The sequence below is a fragment of the Hylobates moloch genome, unplaced genomic scaffold (assembly GCF_009828535.3).
Source record: "Hylobates moloch isolate HMO894 unplaced genomic scaffold, HMol_V3 SCAFFOLD_1, whole genome shotgun sequence".
NCBI lineage: Eukaryota > Metazoa > Chordata > Mammalia > Primates > Hylobatidae > Hylobates > Hylobates moloch.
Window position 1 is genome coordinate 68,263,140 of NW_026652276.1, and position 24,459 is coordinate 68,287,598.

At 36.4% G+C, this 24,459-nt stretch overlaps 1 protein-coding gene across 3 annotated transcripts in view; it reads left to right on the forward strand.

The window, feature by feature from the left end:
• The window catches only part of OLA1 (Obg like ATPase 1), a 184,066-nt gene that overhangs the window by 57,597 nt on the left and 102,010 nt on the right, over positions 1-24,459 (forward strand). The window contains exon 1 of one of the 3 annotated variants that reach the window (XM_058441004.1): positions 20,922-20,940. The exons of the other annotated variants lie outside the window; for them this stretch is intronic. The gene's annotated coding sequence lies outside the window, so the exon portion shown is untranslated. Of the gene's footprint in view, positions 1-20,921; positions 20,941-24,459 lie in introns of those variants that run through there. 3 annotated transcript variants of the gene reach the window in all.

Genomic DNA, 24,459 nt, shown 5'->3' on the forward strand with positions numbered 1-24,459 from the left:
TTGATATTGGAATAAATATTTAGACTGTTAGATAACTTCTTTTATATTTGCATGAGCATTAACTCTACACGGCAGTCTAGATGCTTGGAGAACCTTACCAATGGATTCTAAGTAATTGAGTTTTTTTCCTTTGATGTTTTGTTAAATAATCCTGGTTATAATTTATTTAAGTAAGTTAACAGTACTAGTATATTGACATTATTTGAGTTGACAAGTATTTTTAGATAATTATTTCAGTGAACATGTTTCAGGACTAATGGAATAAAATTACTCATTTAAAGTAAGTTTATTATCTTGTACTTTGTAAAAAGCTTTAAGAATGTCACTGTTATTTAATAACAGGTAAAAGGTATATTTAGTTTTAATTTTAATAACAGGTAAAAGGTATAGTATAAGGATGTTTTCTAAAGTAGCCGGTGGTATGCCTCTGCAATATAATTGGCTTGCTAAACCTCAATAATAGTTGGCATACAGAAGCTCTACATGAATTCAGTGATTAAAAAGCAGGAAAACTACTTAAAATAACACCTTTTTGTTCTTTTTAGAAACAATCTAAATGGGAACTTTATATTTGCAGGAACAAGATTTGGCATTTCTTTCTCACTGCTTGGTTGCTTTGATGTGAGCGGTATAATGTAGTGGACATTAGTATATAAGTAAATGATTAAATGAGTCATAAGACGGAACATCTGCCTGAGAAGGCCTTTCAGACAGCATGAGTTATGTTGTTGAAGTCTCTAATCAGTGCATCTGTCCCTGAGACTTCAGTTGGTACAAGGATAGTTTTCTATTTTGGATTAGTTACTATATGAAGACAGCATATTTAAAAAAATTTTTTTCATGCATGCAACTGGAAAATTTGTGCCTGTGATATTGGAATAAAAAAATTACAGCAGTGATTTTTTTTTGAGCATAGTAATAAAGGATAGCAATAAGTGTATAAATTTTAACTTTTATATGCCTTAAAATGGTTATTTATGGTAGGATTTTACATTACAGACCCATAAATCTTAATGTCTTACCTGAGGAAATATTCTTAGAAATAATGGTATTACAACAGGACATAAATTCAGATGAAGGCTGAAGCACAGCAGGATTCAGATAGGATGTTTAACTGAAACTAAAGACCATATCGTGGGTCCTTTCCAATCTGGAATATTACCATAGTTTCAAAATTGTAGAGACAGAGAGAGAGAGAGAATATGAATATGCACGTTTGTATGTTGTATACAAGATAAAAACTCCTAACCAAGAGCACATTGTAGAATACCAGACGATGATGACATAGAGTTGTGGTAAATGTATGTATGTTTTATTCTTTATAATCAACAAGCCACAGGAGACAAATTCTTGTGATCATAGTTAATTTTCACTAAAGGGTGCAATCGAAAGAAGAAATTGGTTCTTCTTTCCTTCGAAAATTTATACTTAGCTGTTCAATTAAACTTTTTTACAAGAAAATAATGAGTGTAATTAAAGGAGAATATGGGGGTTTGAATAAGAATTGGGCATATATTAATTTACATATTGGGATTTTTAAATCTTTGAAATATAGACCAGTCATCAGGAAATATTTTTATTTTAAAAAGGGATTTTAAAAAGTTGTGAGGCCCTCTAGTTTTTGCCCTGGGGTATCACTCCCACCCTCACAATGAAAAAGAGCCTGACTAACGTTAAAACGTAAGGATATACAGTGCCTATGGGGATGGAGGAGACATGAACACACACTCAACTTGGATAGACACAATGGGACACCAGTGAGAAGAGTTCAGCTAGAATTGGGACAGATTAGTGAAGGTTGAGTCCAGGCCAGCAAGAATTTGTGATATCCGTGAAGGCTGCAGAAATTGGGGAACCTGGTACCCTCTTGTATATTCTTTCTTCAGTAGTGGATGAGGTAAGAATCCCAGGAGATGGGAAATGGGAAGGAGTCCCCAAAAGTATGCGATGTGGCACACACCCTGGGGACGAGAACAGCGGTGACAGGTGGCTTCTCCCTTCTCTCCACTATACAACAAAAGCCGTCATCTGGGAACAGTGGAGTGGAAAGGAAGTAGTAAGCACAGCAAGCCTTAGGGCCTTGATGAAATTCTGAAATTCATTGCAGTTGGAGAGAGGAAAGTGCGTGCACATGTGTGTGTCTACTTTGTCAGTGTCAGGAATATGCGGGGCCCACAACTGTAGTTTAGGGCAGGAGGATAGATAACTGATACAGCTATATCCTCAAGACCCAGGCTGACATGTGACTAAGGCTGAGGCTTGCTCAGAACAACAGAGGATTGGTCTGGGCCCCCAACCATTTCTCACCATCAAACTAACAGGTTTCTGATAATAATTAACAGCTGCTGGGTGAGAGACACGAGAGGAAAAAAGAATAGACAACGATTCCTGGTGTAAAGGAAGGAGCTGAACTCACAATAGAATAGACATTACTCTGATAAATTTATCCCCATCATAAAAACAAGATATTTCTACAGGAGTTTAAAGCCTGTGGTATACTGAGGTTAACAATAGTGCTAACTTCAAACCCAGCCCAGTTCCTAACTAGATAAACTCTAACCCTTCAGTAAAGGCCTAGGAGAAGAAAAGTCTTGCCCTGTTTTAGGCATAAAAACTATTTAGTTTCTACTGTTGCACACAAGAGGATCAGCTTCCAATAACAACAACGAAAAAAACCCATGAGATATATTTAAAAAGCAAGAAAAAACACACTCAGGGATAAAGCAATCATTGAAACTAGCTTTAGACAGCTGGGTGCAGTGGTTCACGCCTGTAATCCTAGCACTTTAGGAGGCAGAGGTGGTGGATCACTTGAGGTCAGGAGTTTAAGACCAGCCTGGCCAACATGGTGAAACCTCATCTCTACTAAAAATACAGAAATTGGCCAGGCATGGTGGTGCATGCCTATAATCCCAGCTACTTGGGAAGCTGAGGCACGAGAATCACTTGAATCCAGGGGGCAGAAGTTGCAGTGAGCTGAGATTGTGCCACTGCACTCCAGCCTGGGCAACAGAGCGAGACCCCCATCTCAAAAAAAAAAAAAAAAGAAAGAAATATTTTGAGAAATAATGACCAAGAATTTTCCAAAATTAATGAGACACAAAACCATAGGTCCAGAAAGCTCAGAGAATAACGAGCAGGATAAATACCACACACTTATGCTTACACACATGGACATGTAGTATTCAAGCCGCTTAAAATGAGAGTTAAAAAGAAAAAAGAAAATCTTGAAGGCACCCAAAGAAAAAGGTAACATTATGTATAGAGAACAATGATAGGAAGTTTGTGTGATGGCTGACTTTTCGAAACTATGGAAGCTAGGAGACAGTGGAATGACACTGTTGAAGTGCTGAAAGAAAAACACTCAGCCCAGAAATCTATGCCCAATGAAAATATTTTTCAAAAATGAAACAGAAATAGTCTTTCATAGGCAAGCAAAGTCTAGGAATTCATTGCCAGTAGACCTACTCTACAAGAAATGTTAAAGCAAGTTCTTTAGGCAGATGGAATAAATGAAGGAAAAAATTGATATTTTATTGCTAATTCTTCTGAAACAAGAATCAGCAAACTTTTTATATGAAGATTGGATAATAAATATTATAGGCTTTGAGGGTCATACAGTTTTTGAAACTACTCAACTTTGCAGTTGTCATGTGAAATATGAAGGAATGAATGAGCACATACCAAATATGAAGTGGTGTGTAGGCTAAGTATCTCTAATCTAAAAATTCAAAATTAAAATGCTTCAAAATCTGAAACTTTTTGAGGGCTGACGTGATGCTCAAAGGAAATGCTTGTAGGAGCATTTTAGATTTTGGATTTTTAGATTATGGATGCTTAACTGGTAAGTATAATGCACATATTCCAAAATCCAAAATAAATCCAAAATCTGAAACACTTCTGGTCTCAGGCATTTTGGATAAGGGATACTTATCATTTAAAGGTGGACTCAGATTAATGAAAAATGTATATTGTAAACCTTTGGACAACTACTGAAAGTTTTGAAATAGAGGCATAATAATAAATCTATAGAAGAGATAAAATGGAATTATAAAAAAATCCTTAGCGCAAGTCAGAGAAGGAGGAAGAAAGAAAGAATAGCTGGAGCAAGTAGAAAATTGCTAGCAAGATGGTAGATTTTAGTCTAGTCATATCAATAATATTAAATGTGAATACTCTAAATCAGGGATTGGCAAACTGCTACTGGCGAGTTTCATTTGTTTGTACACATGTGCTGTGGTCGAGAGAATTCCTGGACTTAGAGCTCATCTGGAATTTAGATAGCCATAAACATGTGCATGAGGAAGAATTTAGATAATGCACGGTGTGATCCACCAGTTTACTGGTAATTTTTTTTTCAAGAGACAATTTTTGGTTGGGTGTGGTGGCTCATGCCTGAAATACCAACACTGTGGGAAGCCAAGTTGAGAGGATTGCTTGAGGTCAGGAGTTTGAGACCAGCCTGGGCAACACAGTGAGACCCCGTATCTACACAAATTTAAAAAAATAATAAATTAGCCGAGTATGGTGACGGGTGCCTCCAGTCCCAGCTACTCAGTGGGCTGAGGCGGGAAGATCACTTCAGCCCAGTAGTTCAAGGCTGCAGTGACCTGTGGTTGCACCTCTGCACTCCAGCCTGAGCGACAGAGCCAGAGCCAGGACCGTGTCTTCACAAAAAAAAAAAAAAGAAAGAAAAGAATTTTCATTTTAGGGGAAAAAATTGACTTGGGTGAATGTGGGTAAAGATAAAAGGGGACATTGTGTTTTAGACTTTAGGAAGACTTTTCTGAAATAAAGGAGAAAGTGTTATGCTTTCTCCTTTATTCAGCATATTCAGCAGAATATGCTGAAGCTGTTCTGTCTTGTCTGTTTCCTAAATGACATTGGATCAGGAATTATTTTTCTGTATATACATATATTTTTAAGTATAAATTATATATTAATGTTGTACAACATGATTTTTTCATATATGTATACATTGTGGATTGGCTAAATCAAGATGTTTAATGTATACATTACCTCACATGTCATTTTTTTGGTTGGGGAAACACTTGAAATCTACTCTTAGCAATTTTCAAGGATACAAATGTTGTATTAACTATACTCACTGTTACGTACAATAGAGCTCTTGAGTGGATTCTTCTTGTCTAACTGAAATTTTATATCCTTTGACGCAGAGTTACCTTTTTTTTTTTTTTTTTTTTTGAGATGAAGTCTTGCTCTGTCGCCCAGGCTGGAGTGCAGTGGCGCAATCTCGGCTCACTGCGAGCTCTGCCTCCCGGGTTCAAGCCATTTGACCCAGGGTTACTTTCTAATGTAAGAAGTTTTCAGAATTGATTTGTGAAACATAACCTTTTATTAGGTACACACCCATTATTCCTAGAGCTAAGGTATATTCTTTTCCTTTGGAATACTGCTGAATGTACTAAAATAGGAATGCTTCCACATTACTCTTTGATAATTATTAATGTGTGGTTGATCAAAATCTGTTCTTAATATTGTGCTTGTAACTTTCATGTAAATCATTTGAAGCAGTACTTACTGCCTTTGAAGATAGAATTTCATATATCCAACATAGAATTTCATTCTATGAAATTCTATAAAATATATAAATATAGAATATATTTCATATATTGCAAATAACCCAATATTTGGAAATAGGTCTGTGTATTTTAGTCCCAGCTTTGTAACTTACTAGTTTTGTGCAAGGAATAACATTTAAGCTTCGTGAGTCTCAGTTTCCTCATATGTGAAATGGAGATGATTTTCATATTCGGTTTATAGTCATAATTAAATGAGATATATGTTAAATATTAATTACTGAGAAATACTAAACAAATTTAAATCCAAAAGTAATTGTTTTGAATATATAATTACGTATGTGGCACAAAAGTAAAACAGACATAAAGGTATACGCCGAGAAGGCTTACTCATTGTCTGTATCTACCATGTCCCCCCTCACGCCCACAGCATTTATTTTTACTAGTTCCTTATTTATTTTTCTGTAATTTCTTTATACAAATATAAACAAATGCAACTTAACATTTTTTTTTCCTCTTTCTTAAATGAAAAATAGCCTACCAGGTACACTGAAGTACCTTACTTTTGGCATTTACAGTCTCCTGGAGGGCCTCCACAGCAGCGCAGAGTTATTGTTTTCATTTTTCTTCTCAGATGCATTTTATTTCATTGTATGGCTGTAATGTTGTTTATTCAGATCATTCAGTATTGGTGGGTACTTGAATGTTTTCCAGTTGTGTTTTTTTTTTTTTTTTTGCTCTGATTATATTATAATGCCACAAGGCCAAATTCATAATTCAGTATATATGCCATTTCATACATGTATACTGAATGGGAGATCGATTTACAAAAATGGGATTGTTGGGTCACAGAGAAAATGCATCAGTAATTATGGTAGATATTCAAGTTTCCCATTTAGGAGTTATACCATTTTGTACTGCTACCAACAGTGTATGTGAATGCCTATTTCTCTATGACCTTGCCAGCAGAATGTGTTAAACCTGCATATTTTTGCACTTTGCTAGGAGAGAATTGATACGTTGGTATAGTTTTACTTTGCTTTTCTCATTATGAGTGAGTGAGACTGAACATCTCTTCATATTTAAGAGCTATTTTTTTAATGGATTGCCTGTTCAAGTTGCTTGCCCCTTATTGTATTGTTCTTTCTTTCATTTTTAAATTTCTTAACAACTAAGACTTCTTTATAGATATCAGCCCTATGTTGTAAGAGTTGCAGATATTTTTTCCATGTTTGTCATTTGTGCTTTAACTTTCTTTGTGATGTCTTGTGCTATTCAAGTTATTTTTTGAACTGAGTTATCAGAAAGGTTTTCCTCAACCCATGGTTACAAAATAATTTACTTATATTTTCTTTCAGTACTTTTATGATTTCATTTTTTTTCTTTGTAAATCTCTAATCCACTTACAGTTTATATGCACTGAGACATAGATCCTACCTTTTTTTTTTTTTTTTTTAAACAGCTCTTTGGTTGTTCATTAGTATTTATTAAAAAGTCTATATTTATGGATTTGAGCTGCTTTTATCATATGCTAGATTCCTATGAGTATTTGGGCCATTTCGGATCTTCCTATTCTGTTTCATCAATATGCCAATGTATTTTTCCTAATGCCACACCTTTTATATAATTAAGATATAGTAATACAAGGTGAATATCTCTTATCTGAAGTGCTTGGGGCCAGAAGTGTTTTGGATTTTGGATTTTCTCAGATTTTGGAACATTTGCAGATACATAATGAGATATCTTGGGTATGGGACCCAAGTCTAAACATGAAATTTATTTATGTTTCATATACACCTTTTACACATAGCCGAAAGTAATTTTATACAGTATTTTTTAATAATTTTGTGCATGAAACAAAAGTCTGTATATGTCAAACCATCAGAAAGCAAAGGTGTCACTATCTCAACCACCCATGGAGACAATCTGTAGTTGTTTTGCATCACCATCCTTCCTGACTCTGAATTTAAATGCTGCTGATAAGCAGCCATTTTCTTACACTTATTTACATCTAAGTACTTAACAGTAAATATAACATATCATTAATATGTGAAAAGATAATGTGTTCAGGGTAACTCGGCAGCACAGTAGCATCACCAGAATACCCCTGTCAGCTGTTAGACAACAACATCCAACAGCAGCAGGCTTTCAGTCTCTATCTATTGAAGCTGTGTTTTGATAAAAAGGTTACCGTATACTGTATTTATTATTATTATTATTATTGTTATTATTAGGAGAAAAGAAACATTAGAGGCAATTAAAGGACCAGAAAGTGGGTTTTGTAGGCATGAGGAGACATTCTGCTTGACAGCTTTTTAAAATGTTTGCTCCAGATCATCTGTCTCATTAACAACCTTTTTTTGTCTTAGCAACCTCTCTGATTTTATAAACCGACATGATTCCTTGTTCTGTTAGGAACGCATGCTGTTCTAGTCCTTCTATAAGCCCATCACACATTTTCACCATGTGGTCCATATGTACTTCTGCAGAATTAATATCCTCTCCATCATTGGTTTTATCATGATCACCTTGATTCAGAACCATTTTGGCTGTTTAACCACTGGTCAATGAATGAACAACTGGAGCCGCATTATTGATGTTAAAAACTCCTTTGATATCTGCTTCTTCCAGCTTGCTGACAGACTCTGAAGGTATATATTTTGCATATATAAGGAGGTCAGGCATCATTTTTTCTCATTGGACATACAGAATCCTTCACAGTCACCACCTTGTTCATCATCACTCAGCATAGTCACCGGACAGAGGTTATGTCTTTAGTTACTGTGTTTCAAACATTGGCAACAGCGTATGTGGCATCCTTCATGCTAAACTCCTCTTGAAAACCTTCCATACCCATGCCTCTGTTAACTGCTACTAGCATGCTATTCAAGAAAGTGTTTTTATATTTACTCTTTGTTGATCTAAGGATACCCTGGTCACATGACTTAGTTAAAGAAGTCACATCGGAGGAAAGTACATGGCATAAATATTACTTTTGATGAGAATTTCAGCTGGAGGATGAGCAAAACAGTTTCCAAGGAATAACAAAATCTTGCAGTGTCATCCAATCCAGCTTCCCTACAGTGAGCATGAGCTGTTGGTACAAAATGTTTGTGAAACCAATTAGAAATGGTGTCTGTGGTGATCCATGCCTTTTTGTTAGCATAATGGACTGGTAAGAAGTTCACTCCTTGAAAATAGCAAGGATGCAAGCTTTTGGCTCTCACAGCAAGTGTGCCTGCTGTATTAGCACATCCTAGCACAGGTATTCTGTTGTTAGCATCCTTAATTCCTTGGGAACTGTCTTATTACCTGTAGTCAGTATCTTTCTGGGGCAATAACACCAAAACAGTAGTGATTTTTTTCGAGCAATATAGACTTGTTCTGGCATCACATTTTCATCAGTGATGACCTTGGCAAATGTGTCCGTGAATTTTTCATTGATTTGTGATCAGCAGATACTTTATCACCACAAAATTTTAAAAATTGAATAGAATGTCTTAAATTTCTGCAACCAGACTGTTGAATATTCACAATTCCCTTTAATTTTTAGTTCTTCATGTAAATCGTTGTTTGTTTTTTGATCATATTATTAAGTGGCATGTGTTCACTGTGATACTGATGGATCCACTTTTTCAATACATGATCGAAATCTTCATTTTTAGCTTTATTTGGTGTTTTTCTGTTTTTCATTAACTTCTGTTCATCACTTTTGGCATAGAGTGTCAACAGTTTACCCTTGTTTCTTCATGTCCTATATGGTGGACATTTCAACACCGTGCTCTCCTGTAGGATGTTTCACGCTTACACCACTGTCCAGTTTCTCCAGGTCTTTCTGTACTATAGATAAACATAAACATTTCCTTTTTTTCTTATCACTGTTACCTATAGGGGCATCTGCAGGCCTTTTTTCTGACATTTTCGAGAATATTTTTACACCACAGAGCACAGAATAAGCGAAAAAAATAGTGAGTAATGCACATAGGTCTTGGCCTTAGGTAGGAACATCGGCAGGAAACCTGTGTGTCCCGCCTGCACAACACGTGCCATTTTACTACCCTTTGTGGATGTGCTTGCATGGGAGAATCTGGATATGATCGGAAAAGATACGCCAGCTCAAGAGGACTAAGACGGTCTTTTTTTCTCTTGGGGATGCTGAATAAACTGTGTGCTGTGCACTTGCATTTTGACTGTGAGCTGTCACAGAAGTCAGGTTTGAAATTTTCCACCCGTGTTGTCATGTTGGAGCTCATAAAGTTTTGGATATTGGAGCATTTTGGATTATGGAGTTCAATCTGTATCTTGTCAAGCTTATTTCCTTTCATATTCAGTGTTTGGTCTTACTTGTTTATTTTTTCCATACAAACTTAAGAATCGGCTTTCTTCATCCTACAAGCAGTAGTCTTGTTGGAATTATTATTGTGAAGACAATAAAGTTATACGTTAACTTACTTACATGTTTTGAATCTTCCCATTCAAAAACATGATATGTTCTTTTACTTGTTGAAGCCTACTATTAGAGCATTTAGAAAAGTGTTAAAGTTCTCTCATGTTGGTTTTGCACATTTCTTATAAAGTTTATTTCTAGATGTCTTGTCTCTTTTTTGTTGGTATTGTAAATGTGTTATTCTCTTGTGTTATGTTTTCTGATTGCTGTTTATATGTGAAAAATTATTTATTTATTTATTTATTTGAGATGGAGTCTTGCTTTGTCATCTAGGCTGGAGTGCAATGGCATGATCTTGGTTCACTGCAACCTCTACCTCCTGGGTTCAAATGATTCTCCTGCCTCAGCCTCCCAAGTAGCTAGGACTACAGGCATGTGCTACCGTACCTGGCTAATTTTTGTATTTTTAGTAGAAACGAGGTTTTGCCATGTTGGCCAGGCTGGTCTTGAACTCCTGACCTCAGATGATCCACTCGCCTCAGCCTCCCAATGTGCTGGGATTACAGGCGTGAGCCACTGTGCCTGGCCTGAAAAATACTTTAAAAGATCAGTTTGTTTGCATAATTCTTTATTAAGTACTGTAGAGATTACCTAAGGAAAATGTGAAAAATGTTCTTTCTTCCTTAGAGACTAATATATAGGTTGAATATACAAAAAAATGCTCATAGGAAAAAAGTCTCAAAAAATAAGTATTTGAATATTGACAGTGGTTATTTATAGATTTCTAGATGATTTCCTCTTTTGCCTACCGATTTTAATGGTGATTACTAGTTGTCAAGCATAATCCATGCCCTCCTTCTTCTTGGCACATGGCTGCTCATCTTTACTACATTTTATTTTATTTTATTTTTTACTACATTTCCCAGTTAACCTTGAGAATATGTGTTTGTGTTTTCTGCAATGGGTTGTGAAAGGAATTGGTATGCGATACTTTTTGGCCTGGATCTCAAGACATTGTGCCTTTCCTAGTAGTTGCTCCTTTCCTTTTATGCTGTTTTATTTTTTATTTTATTTTTTTTTAAGAGGAAAGGGTTTATTTATTTTTTTATTAATTTTTTTTGCACACAAAACAATAAACATTTTCTAAAAATACATACAAACGAAAAGATGCGTATCAAACATATTAGGAAGGTTGCACATGGGAAGACGGGGAATAGAAATGGGGAGTGGGAATTAAAGAAAATAAATGAGAGAGGGACTTTGTATGGATCAATGATAATAACTCAATCCTCTATTTGACAAAGAAGAAGGAGAAGGAAGAGGAAGAAAAAGAAAGTGAGATAAAGGATCAGAAAGGGAGGAAAACAGAAAAAATTAGAGTATGACTCCAGGGTAGACCTGTTTGTTGTCGCTGGGTTGGTTGGTTGGTCTGTTGTATTTTTGATATGTTTCGCCATGTTGGCCAGGCTGGTCTCGAACTCCTAGCCTGAAGTGATCAACCCGCCTCGGCCTCCCAGAGTGCTGGGACTACAGGCATGAGCCACCACGTCCAGCCCCCACATTGCTTCTGGCCTCCGTGGTATCTATCCCAGAGGGGCCCCGGCAGAGGTCCTCACCACCGTCTTTCCAGGATCGGGCAGAGGCCCTCACTTCAAACGGGTGGCCTGGGAGGGGCCCACATTCCCAGACGGGGGCAGGTCCTTTTCCGGGCGGCGGGCAGGGGCCTCTCAATTCCAGAGGACGGGGGGCAGGCTCTCACTTCCAACGAGGGGCGGCCGGCAGAGGCCCCCATTCTTGACGACGGGCGGCGGGCAAGGCCTCACTTCCAGACGACGGCGGCCGGGAGGGTCCTCACTTCCAGATGGGGTGGTGGCAGAGGTCTCTCATTTCAGACCAGGGGCGGGCAGCCTCTTGGGCAGAGGCGCTCCTCACTTCCCAGACGGGGCGGCCGGGCAGAGGCGCTCCTCTCTTCCCAGACGGGGTGGCTGGGCAGAGGCGCTCCTCACTTCCCAGACGGGGCGGCCGGGCAGAGGCGCTCCTCACTTCCTAGACGGGGTGGTGGCCGGGTAGAGGCGCTCCTCACATCCCAGACGATGGGCGGCCGGGCAGAGGCTCTCCTCACATCCCAGACGATGGGCGGCAGGCAGAGACGCTCCTCACTTCCTAGACGGGGTGTCGGCTGGGCAGAGGAGCTCCTCACCTCCCAGATGGGGCGACCGGGCAGAGGCGCTCCTCACATCCCAGACAATGGGCGGCGAGGCAGAGACGCTCCCCACCTCCCAGACGGGGCGGCGGCTGGACAGGGGCTGGGAGGCGGAGGCTGCAGCGAGCCAACACCACGCCACCGCACTCCAGCCCGGGCAACACCGAGTGAGCGAGACTCCGTCTGCAGTCCCAGCACCTCGGGAGGCCGAGGCGGGCAGAGCACTCGGGGTCAGGAGCTGGAGACCAGCCTGGCCAACATGGCAAAACCGCGCCTCCAGCCAAAGGAGAAAAAGCAGGCAGCGGTGGTGGTGCGCGCCGGCAATCCCAGGCAGCCCGCGGGCCAGGGCAGGAGAATCACGGGAGCCGGAGGCAGGGAGTCTGCAGCGAACCGACTAGAATCCAGCCTGGGCCACAGAGGGAAGAAAATAAAAGAAAAAAGAAAAGAAGGAAGGAAGGAGGGAAGGGACGAAGGAAGGAAGGAGGGAGGGAGGGAAGGAAAGGAAGGAAGGAAGGAAGGAAGGAAGGAAGGAAAGAAAGGGAAGGAAGGAAGGCAGGAAGGCAGGCTTTTATGCTGTTTTAATTGGAAGTACTCAGACCATTCGGATGATGAATGGTCAGTGCTTTAGTGAAGAGCAGAGCCATGACTTGGAAAGTACCTGAATCTGTGAATGACTACAAGGAATGGGGAGCTGCTCCACCAAGCTGGACCATTTATGTTAAGATTGAAATTAAAGAGAAATAAACTTTTCTGTTTGTTAAGCCACAGTATTTTGGAATCCCTTTTACTTCCATAGCCTTACTTATCCTAGCTAATATACCTGTATTTTCTTCATATATTATATACATACATATTACTTTATAATTTTAAAAAAAGCTATTTTTCAAACAACTTGAGAACATATTATGCATATGATGCTTAAACTTGTTTTTCTTGTTTAACATAGTCTGAATATCTTGCCCATTTTGTTGAAATAAATGTTTTATTTTGGAGCAGTGTTAGATTTACAGAAAAGTTTCACAGATGATACATCGAGTTCTCATATACCCCTCACTGAGTTTCAATTCCCTCTTATGTTATCACTTTACTGTGGTACATTTGTCAAAACTAAGGAACCAACATTGGTATATTGCTGTTAACTAAACTCTAGACTTCATTTAGATTTCACCAGTTTCACTAATGTCATTTTTCTGTTCCGGGATTCAATCCAGGATATCACATTACATTTACTTGTCATGTTTCCTTAGTCTTCTCTGTTCTCCTGATAGCTTCTTAGTCTTTCTTTATTTTTCATAACCTTGACATACTTCACTGTTCAGATATTTTATAGACTATTCCTTATATTGGGCTCATCTGGTATCTTCCTCATGATTAAACTGGAGTTATGGGTTTTTGGAAAGAATATTATACAGGTAAAGTATACTTCACATCATATCCTGGAGTACATGATAACTACATGCCATTAGTGATCTTCCTTGCTTGGTTAAGGGATGTTGGTCAGGTTTCTCCCCTGCGAAGTTACTGTTCTTTCCTTTCCATATTTTTCTTTCGGAAGCAGGATAAACTTAGGCCACTCTTAAAGCAAAGCAGAGGAGGAAACACTCATTCTTAAATGCTAAATTTAATTTGATAGGTGTCAGTTTTCATGTTCACCAGACCAACTTTGGATACTTGGATTTTTATAAAAAACTTTCATCCTATGGACAGCTGAGCAGCCAGCATGGAATCAGGCTGGAATTTCCTTCTTTAGTTGCATGGAGTACAGCCTGCTGGTTGAGAACAAGAGAGGAAGAAATGAAATCAAAGAATATACCTGCGTCTCAACACCAAAGCCCCAGTTTTTCTATTGGTCATCTTGATTTGGAAATCAAAGCTAAATTCCTATCTTTAGAGACCCAAACATTTCTGGTAGTATTAATGAGAAGAGATATTGAGTACCCTTTATTGAGTTCCACTTGAGGTCAGGACTCTGCAAGGCCTTCTACATGAATCATTTCATTTAATCCTAAGAGGAAAGTACTACTATTATCTACATTTTACAAATGAGGAAACTGAGACTTAGAATTTGACTTGCTTAACACTTTCAACGTGCGGTGGTAGCATCCAGATCAAAATCGTTGTTTGCTTGCTTTTGTCCTCTTACACATCACAGTACCACTAGTTCTACATCAATGAGAACAATCTAGTTATCAGAGGAGTATGGTATTCGATAGAGGGATAAGGTAGCTATTTGGGAGTACTGAACAGATAGCATGGAGAGATAAAGGCCACTGATGCTAAGTGGTGAATTCAGATTTTCCAGCTAGGGTTCTCTCTTCTCCAACCTGGATCTTGTGCACTCTGTTTTCCACCTGTTTTCTCTGCCCTAGTGCATACTTCCTGAAATATCTGAAGAAACCCATGAGAGACTGAACTCTTCTGGTCTTAGTTTGGCTCATCATTGCACAGCTGATGGCTGGATTATCAAGTCTGACTTTGCTATTGGCCAGCTCATTCTGATGCCAGTGGCCTACTTTCTGCTAACTTCGGGTTTTGGTATGCCAACACATTGTAACTAATTTCTCCCTCAGAACTGCACTTATTGTGTTTTTTTCTGGGAGTGAGTTATGTGCAGATACAGTAGTTACATTAAGCCAAAATTGACCATTTTTTTTTGCTGAAGTAGTGTCCCATTTTATTAAAGATGTGATGCTGGACTTAAAAAAATGACATTTTTAGAGATCGTATGGAGCCACTTAAGGGTGAAACTCTCTTTAACATTTTATTAGCTGAGGCAGTACACACCTACTTTTCAGTGAACTAAATTCTTTGACAAACAATGAGATTCTGGCATTTATGGAAAACTTTTAGTTTAACTCCCACAATTAGATGAGGTAATCGGGGATGGAGTAACTGGCAGTTTTGTTGTCACCATCAGATCAACTCAAAACATCTTGCTATTGCATGGCATCTTATAAAAACAGGATAAAAAGACATAGCCCTTACCTGGAGAGACCTGCTTGGAAAGGTTGTTGAAAAGATGGTGAATTGAGGGATGAAAACAATGGGTATTTTTATTTGGGAGAAACAAAAATTATTTTCTGTCTAATTATGACCACAGTAATACATTTGTATTGTAGGTGAAGTGGCCCATTGCTGTCATATGTGTGCACCTTCCTCAACACCTATTTATACCTCACAGAAATTGAAAGAGATTTTTTTATTTTATTTTTATTTTTTTGAGACGGAGTTTTGCTCTTGTTGCCCAGGCTGGAGTTGCAATGGCACGATCTCAGCTCACCACAACCTACACCTCCTGGGTTCAAGCGATTCTCCTGCCTCAGCCTCCCGAGTAGGTGGAATTACAGGCATGTGCCACCACGCCCAGCTAATATTTTGTATTTTTAGTAGAGACAGGGTTTCTTCATGTTGGTCAGGCTGATCTTGAACTCCCGACCTCAGGTGATCTGCCCACCTCGGCCCCCCAAAGTGCTGCGATTATAGGCGTGAGCCACCGCGCCCGGCCAAAAGAGATTTTTAAAAAGAAATTAAATTGCATATAATACATGTAGATCACTCTTACTCTTTTTAATGGTTATGTAGCATTCCATCATAGGAACATACCACAGTTTACTTAAATGACGGATATTTAGGTCATTTCAGATTTTTAGTTCTTTAGGTATTTAACTCTTTCTTCCCTCTTTCAGTTCCTTATTTTATTGAGAAAACAGAAGCAGTCAGAAAAGAATTACCTCCCTCTTTTCCCACAATTGATTCACTCAAGGATATGATAGTGAACAAACGAAATAAAAATCTGTGCCCTCAAAGTGCTTATATACTAAAGGAGGGAGATAGACAATAAACAAAGTGTTTCAAAAGTAAAGTATGTTGTATATTAGATGGCAATAAATACGGAGGAGAAAAAGTAGGGAAGGAGCGTAGTAGAGTAAGTGTTGGGGTGGAGTTTGCAGTTTTAAAGGCAAGGAGAGAGACTCACTGAAGTTGACAGTTGAGTAAATAACTGAAGGAGGTAAGGGAACAAGTCACGTAAATATTTGTAAACAGAGGCAACAGCAAATGTGAGTGCCGTGAAGCTGAGTGAGGCCTGCTCTTTCTGAGTTCTGTCACCCTACATCCACTTGCATCGTGTACTCTACCTTTCCCTTTGATCATAACGAGTGAGTTGTCCCTGCCCAGGCCAACCCCATCCACTTGCACGTGAAATCTGCTTCCCTCTGTCATATAGGACTACGATCCTGCTGTCACGCCCTCTCTTACCTGTTTCACATTTTCTCTCTAGTTGGTTCCCATGAGCTTGCAAACATGCAGTAATATCACCCATCTTTAAAAAATGAACATAAAAGAAAAACACCAAAACAACAGAGTCCCTTGGCCCTCATTCCCTCCTCTGCCCAGCTACTGTTTCATTTCTTTGTTCGCCTTCACAACAAAGCTAAAAAGAGGTCGTCTCCACTTCTTCACATTCCATTCCTTTTAAAAACCTACTCCACTGAAGTTTTGCTCCCAAAAGAGCATTTTAAAATGCCCTTGTTTATGTCACCAGTGACCTCTATGTTGCCAGATGCTCCTTTTCCATAGTTTTCTCTGATTAAGTATTAGCAAATCATGTTCTTTTTGTTTATTATTTGTTTTGCCATACTAGAATGTAAGATCCAAGACCATAGGTACGTGGGTGCTCTTCAATATTTGTTGAATGATTGAGTGAATGATGCTACCAACCTCCTTGTACATTCCTTATATGTGCCATTGTCCTCTTGCCTGATTTGTTTTCCTTTGAGATAAATACCTAAAGGTACTAAAATGATAATTTCCTAAAAGTACTGAGTCAAAGGATGTGTGCATTTTTAAGGGCTTTTATTACTTGCTAGTAAGCAACCTCCTTAACCAAAACATGCAGTTAGGATTTGTTTGTTTTTAAAACTATGGCATTTATCATGGACACTTCTTAAAACAGATTATTTTACTACTTTTGATTTCTATCTTTTCCCAGACTGCCAGGATCAAATGATGTATGCAGAATTTCCAGTGTAACTTGTATTTTCATACTTGAATATTCGGTTAGGGCCAGGTAGGCCAGTAGAAAAGGGTTCTCCTCAAGTTTTGTGTCTACAGGACAGTGGAGACTTAGAATGTCATTGAAGCAGCATGACTGTCTTTAGGAAAAAAGGTTTTAGCCATTATACTGCATCCTGCTGTCTTATCTGAGGAATAACACATTTGCTAGAGGTGCTTTCCTTTAGATTGCTGCCCCAGTCAGAGGTCAAGTACTGTGGTAACTACACTTTTGCTATATTGATTGAAGAAATAGAGCACTAACACACATACAACAAATTTGTACTCAGATTATATGGCTGGATTTCTGGTGCTGTACTTAAAGCTGAGTAGTCTGGTTTTACTTATCTGATCCCAGCATTTTGTAGTTAAAATGCAGATAAAGCTATTAATAAGAATAGAAATGGATACATTTGTTTTATAATTGTCTCAGTATTAGACTGAAGGTAAAATATTAATAGTTTTCCACATAAATATAATATTTATAACAAACTATATTTTATTATGGAACCTTTAGATTTTTTTAAACTTCATTGAGAAAAATGTTTCTGCTAATGTTAATTAGCTAGTAACTGCTGTTTTCAGTGTGCTTCAATTACAACATGTTGCTTGATTATATGTTATAAAATAAACTTAAGGTTGCCCTAGGCTGTTAGACTCAGTAGTTTTATGTTAGCTTGTAACCTAGAAGCAGATTTCTTATAAATTTGTGAGGAAAGGAGAAGATAAAAGTAAAAAATGAAGCTCTATCAAGATATTTTTCTATTTTATTATGCTTTTTCATTAAATTAATCTGTTTCTATTTCTGGTTCTCATTATGTGACTTGCAAGTGAAAAGTTGCCAGTGCAGAATGTTTCAGAAACAAGGAGTGTTTCAATTATAGCTATCACTACTGTCTAATAATTGATAGCAAACATTTATTAAGTACTTACAGTGTCAGATGTAAAACCCTAAGATCTAGGTTAGTAAAATTCATAATATATCTGTCCTTAAGAAGTTCGAAGCCCAGTGGAACAATTAAGACAAATGATGAACTTCTTTACAATTCAGATTTAGTCAGTAAGTTAATGTTAGTAAATCTGCTTTGTAAGGAGCATGTAGTTTTAGGAAATTTATTATAATATTGTTATCCAGTAGATATGTCTAAAAACCTTTATATGTTTATCCCACGAGTCTTTTTCTGTTTTTCAGATAATTCAGCAAAAATATTTATAGGTTCCGTATTGAACCTATAAATTGATATTGTTGATATTGAAGAGTTTTTTAAAGAAGTATTCCTAAGTTAATATAAGGTTCCCACAAATAAGCCTTTAGTCTAACAAATATATATATGTATTTGAATAGCATATGGACATGAAGTTTTGAATATTTAATAAACTGCAGTCAGTGTATTATACTGAGTACTCATGCGTAACTATTTTGAGACCTTTCTATTTATTTAAACTTTGATGTATTATACTAATAGCCAGTCATTTCTCACAGTTTATCAAACTGTAACCATAAAATTGTACTTTAGGAATTTGGTTAGCAAGTTTTTTTTTTCATGGTTATGTTTTATCCTGGATATGTGTAAAATAAACTGCTTACAGTTAAAAAACACGTGCATGCATGTGCATATAATTTTCTGCTTGTTCATTATCCTTTTAACTTAAGCATTATCTTTGGTTAAAATCTCTACTCACATTTGCTCTTTAAAATATCGAATATAGTTTTAATATAAGTTATATAGCTCAGATCATAAACTAAACCAATACAAAATAAGGCAAGTAAGAAATGGATAAGGAGGTATGGCATCTTTCTTGCTGTACTCATTCCTTTCTGGTGGAAGTAGAACTTTTGAAAATAAAAGGCAATACTGTTGAGGAGCAAAGTTTTAATTTTGCTCTTATTGAAATAATTGATAAATTTCTTATTTCTTTGCAAATTTGTACTTAGTTTCAGAAGTCAGGAATTTATCAAGTTTGTACAAGTTTTTTGGAACTAGTTTTACAACATAAAATAATTTTGCTATCTTCTCATTTTGTGATTAGACATTTAAACCAAGTATAAAGCTTAGGTTAAAGATGTTGAATAGAAAATAGCATATATACTATATATTTGATTTGAAATGTACTTTGTTCATAGGCCCATGTAAAGACAGTTTAAGTTAGCTGACATAATGCATGCAGAAAGTAGTAACAATTTGATCATATCAAGTGTATGTTTGTCTTAAGGAAGTAGAGTAAGTTTACTGTATTTTTTCTTGCTCATAAATTAATTAAATTTCGATCTTTCTTTTCCAAATCACTGAGGCTTTAGAACTGGTGATTATTTATAGTGTTCCTTTGTGGAAGGAGTGGATTTATAAACTAAAATTGTCTTGTTTTACCAGTGTTTATTTTGATTTAGTTTATTCGTAAAATTAGTTTAGTTCTTCCCAGAGAGCTGTGTTTTGATTTAAGTAATAAATAGAAAATAGGTGTTTTTAACTTTTGCATAGGCTTATAATATGCCATCAAACATCTATAATAAATACTGAAATAAATACCTGTATTTGGCTAATACCTATAATAAATACTGAACATTAATGAAATTATTACATAGTTTTTTTATATCTTTTTATATCAAAAAGCATTTATACTTTAGGTATAAAGAGAGTTTGGATAAATTAACTGTAGTTTAGTAGCAATTTGAAATGTACAGCTTTTTTATGTGGTTTAATTCAATGTTTTAAAAATAGGGCTAGTATATTTTGAAATCACTAGAGAATTAGTTGAATTGGGGAAAAGTCAACAACTTTTTGTAAATTAAATTTTTTTTTAGATCTATTCTTTCCTTTTAATTGATATTAATTTCCTGAGGAGTTGATATTAATTTTCTGATTAATCATTTTAGGTTGTGTCTGAAAAAAATTTAAGCAATCCAAATGTATTTGATTTTATTAAGCTGGCTGACTTTGTCAAAAGTCTGGAAAAACTTTAAGAAATCCAGATGTACTTGATTTTATTAAGCTGGCTGACTTTGTCAGAAGTCTGAAAAAAATTTAAGAAATCCAAATGTACTTGATTTTATTAAGCTAGCTGACTTTGTCAAAAGTCCATTGCTATTTGCTTAAGGTTTCTAGCTTTTGCAACAGTGAATAATAGTGCTCTTAAATTGGATTTATGCTAACTTTTAAGAAACATATTTGTTCCAAGCAGTCTAAGAAGTGCAGAGATGCATGTCAATATTCAGAATTCATATTTTCCTTGAACAGAAGGTTGTGATAAAATGGTACATGGTGTGTTTTCATTGCCTGTTGAAAGACTTTCATGCAGTTAAAATAAGCATTTTGATGGTGGTTGAATTAAGAGTTTTTGTCAGTCTCTTCTCATCATGGATGATTAGACTAAAACGTCTGCTTGTCTTGACTTGAGATCACCACAGCTTCAGATAACATGCTTTGTGATTGAAGGTCGAAATATTTTGAATTCTAATAGGCTGCCAGATGAATTGCTTGAAATAGACTGTAAAATTTCAAGGCTTCCTTTTCCATCTGCTGTGAAAAGAACCATTGGGAATGGTGGAGCTTGATGATCATAGAATTACTGGATGGTGATTCTAAAACCCTCAAAGGGAAGTTGCTATGGAGATCTAGTTCCAAACTGTGAAATGATTCACCTTTGAAAGGCTGCAGGGTCTGAGAAGCTGAACACATCATTGTTCAGGTGGTCATTGGTTAGGAAATTGCTGGTGCCTGTGTAATCAGCACTCCTGTGGTAGTTAACGATCTAAAAAGGTTTGTTCTGAATGATGTGGGACAACAGCAATGTGCATAAGATGGCTTCTCTCAATCATGGTTTGCTCAGTCTGGTGCTTGTAAAAATACAGCAAACTAAATAGCACAGAAATGAATTGCTTTATTGAGGGAATCTTTTGAAAACAAAATTTTGAATTGATGAGTTTAGCATCTAAAATAAAATGGTTCTTTTTGAAAATAAAGTTTTTGCAGAAACATGCATTGTTTACTTTATTTTAATTCATCCCCATACCTCCCACTTTTTTGTGATAAAAAGCTCTTTGTCTCTCTAGGTGTAAGACCTTACCATGGTGAAATGTTTAGCTTTTAATATCCTAGAGTACTATTTCAAGAGCCTTCTTGCATAAGCACGGGGCACCTGAGAATGGGTTTAGAAAAGCCCCCGGTCATGGAGAATGAGTCTAGGAAAGTCCCCAAATCATTAGAAGTAGAAAGTAATTAATCCCCTATAGCAGATTGGTTCCCCTCAAATTGTTTTTTATTATGCATATTTGTGACATGCATTTTAAATTGATATTTTTTCCAATTTTTGTTTTTATTAAATCAACTTTCATTTTTATTTCCAGAAACCTGAGGCCAAAATAATTTTTGAAATTCATTTAACAGCAAATTATAAACTGCTATTCTCCCAGATTAAGATTTCAAAATAGGTAAAATTCAATCTTAGTTAATTTCATATCAGCCTATATTGTTGAACTTTGGTAATCAAGTATGAAACCTTATCAAAGATAATGTAAGTATATCAAGTTTGTCTGTATGGTGCCTTCTCCAGACATCGTTAAGGTAAAATATACATGTAACAAAAATCATATATTCTTAGTGTACAGTTTGATGAAGTTTATTCTACACAGTCGTAGATCTACTGTCACAGTCAAAATACACAATGTTTCAATCATCCTAAAATATTTCTTTGTGTCCTTTTGTAGTTGATCCTCTCCCCTAACCCTTATCCTTAAGTACTCACTGATCTGCTTTCTATTGTTGCATTTTTATCATATTTAGAATTTCATGTAGTATCATATAGTATGTAGTTTTTTCTGTTTGACTTTTTTAAAACCTATCATAATATTTTTGATATTCATTTCTATTGTGTACATTAATACTTTCTTATTACTATGTAGCCTTTAATATTATCACTTTGCTTATCCATTCATTAACTGGTGGACATTTGAATTGTTTCCAGTTTTTATTGTTATGAATTATTTGTGTAGAAATGTTTGTATGGATATATGTTTCTATTTCTTTTGGGTAAATATCTAGAAATGGGATAGCTGAAGTGTATGGTAACTTCATGTTTAGCTTTATAAAATACTGCCATATGGTTTTCCAAAGTGACTGTAACATTTTGATTTCTCACCAGCAATATGAATTCCAGTTCCTCCACATCCTTTCTAACACTTGATATTGTCAATTGTTTCTAGTTTAGCCATTATGGAGAATATTGTGGCTTTCATTTCTATTTTCCAGTCTATTAGTGATGACCATCTTTTCATTTGCTTACTTCCAAACTGTATATCTTCTTTGGTGAAGTATCAGTTTAAATCTTTTGTCCATTTTTAATTGGATTGTTTGTCTCATTTTGAGTGGAAAGAGTTCTTTACATATTCTGGATACAAGTTCTTTGTCAAGTATACATTATATGAAATTTTCTCCTAGTCTGTGGCTGGCTTTTTTTTTCTTTTTAATTCTGTCTTTGAAAGAACAAAATTTTTCATTAGGATGTTCATTTTATCAGTTGATTTTCTCTGATATTTGTGTTTTTTGTGTCCCGTTCAGAAATCTTTACCCAGCGCAGTGTTACAGATATTTTCTTCTGTTAAAGTTTAATTTTAAATAACTTTAGCTCTTACATTCGGGCCTGTCATCTTTCTAGTTAATTTTGCATATGGCATGAGGTAAGGTGTTAATTTTCTTCCATACAGATGCATAGTTTTTCCAGAATCATTTGTTGAATATCTTTTCTTTCACTGAATTAACTTGGCACCTTGTCAAAAATCAATTCACTGTTTAGGAGGTCAAGTGCAGGTCAGTTTACACACTCTATTCTATTCCATTGATCTATTTGTTTTGGCAATACCATACTGTCTTGATTATTATAGCTTTAGAGTAAGTCTTAAAATTAGATAGTATAGGTCTTCTGACCCTTTTCCTATTTTTTAAGATTGCTTTAGCTTTTCTAGTTCCTTTGCATTTCTGTATAAATTTAAGAACCTGAAAAAAAAGCTTGCTGGAATTTCATTGATTTTTGACTTTGTATTGAAACTGTCAGTGGAGACTACCAATCCATGAAGGTGATAACTTTTTAAATTTATTTAGGTCTCTTCTCAACAGTATTTGATAGGTTACAGAATACAAATCTTATACATATTTTGTTAATTTTATCCCTAGGTATTTAATATTTTGCTGCTATTATAAGTGATATTATAGGTTATTTTTAGAAGCCCTTAATCAGGTTGAAGTAGTTATCCGTTATTCCTAGTTTGCTGAGAGTTTTTATCCTGAATAGGTGTTGAATTTTGTCAAATGATTTTCTTTTATCTATTGGAATGATCTGGTTTTTCTTTTTTATTCTATTAATACGGTGAATTACATAGACTGATTTTTGATTGGTAAGCTTTTGTTATTCCCAAGATAAACTCACTCCATCATTATAAATAAACCTGTGTGCTTTTGAATTTGATTTGCTAAAAATGTTTTAAAGGATTTTTACATCTGTATTAATGAGGGATTATTGTTTCTGTGGTTTTCTTTTCTTGTAATTTTTGTCTGAATTTCATACCAGGGTAATATGAACCTTGTAAAATCACTTGTAAAGTATTTTATCTTTGATTTCCTCGAAGAGTTTATGGAGGATTCGTGTTATTTCTCCCCTAAATGCTTGATAAAATTTACCAGTAAAGCCATCTAGGCATGGAGTTTTTTTTTTTTTTTTTTTTTTTTGAGACAGGGTCTCACTCTGTCACCCAAGCTGGAGTACAGTGGTGCAATCTCAGCTCACTGTAACCTCTGCCTCCCAGGTTCAAGCAATTCTCATGCCTCAGCCTCCCTGGTAGCTGGGATTACAGGCGTGCACCACCACACCTGGCTAATTTTTGTATTTTTAGTAGAGACGGGGTTTTGCCATGTTGCCCAGGCTGGTCTTGAACTCCTGGCCTCAGGTGATCTGCCCACCTCAGCCTCCCAAAGTGCTGGGATTACAGGCATGAGCCACCACACCCGGCCTGTGGGAAGGTTTTTATTTCAGATTCAATTTCTTGAACTGCTGTAGGACTATTCATGTTTTCTATTTCTTCTTAGCTCAGTTTTGGTAATTTTTGTCTTTCTAGCATTTTGATTACTTCATTTAAGCTGTCAAATTTATTGGGCATAAAGTTATTAATATTCTCATATGTTTAATGACTTAGAATCTATAATGTCTCCTCCTTCCTTTGTGATGTTAGAATGAAGTGTAATTTTTGTCTTTCTTTTTGATTAGTCTATCTAGAGGCTTATCAATTT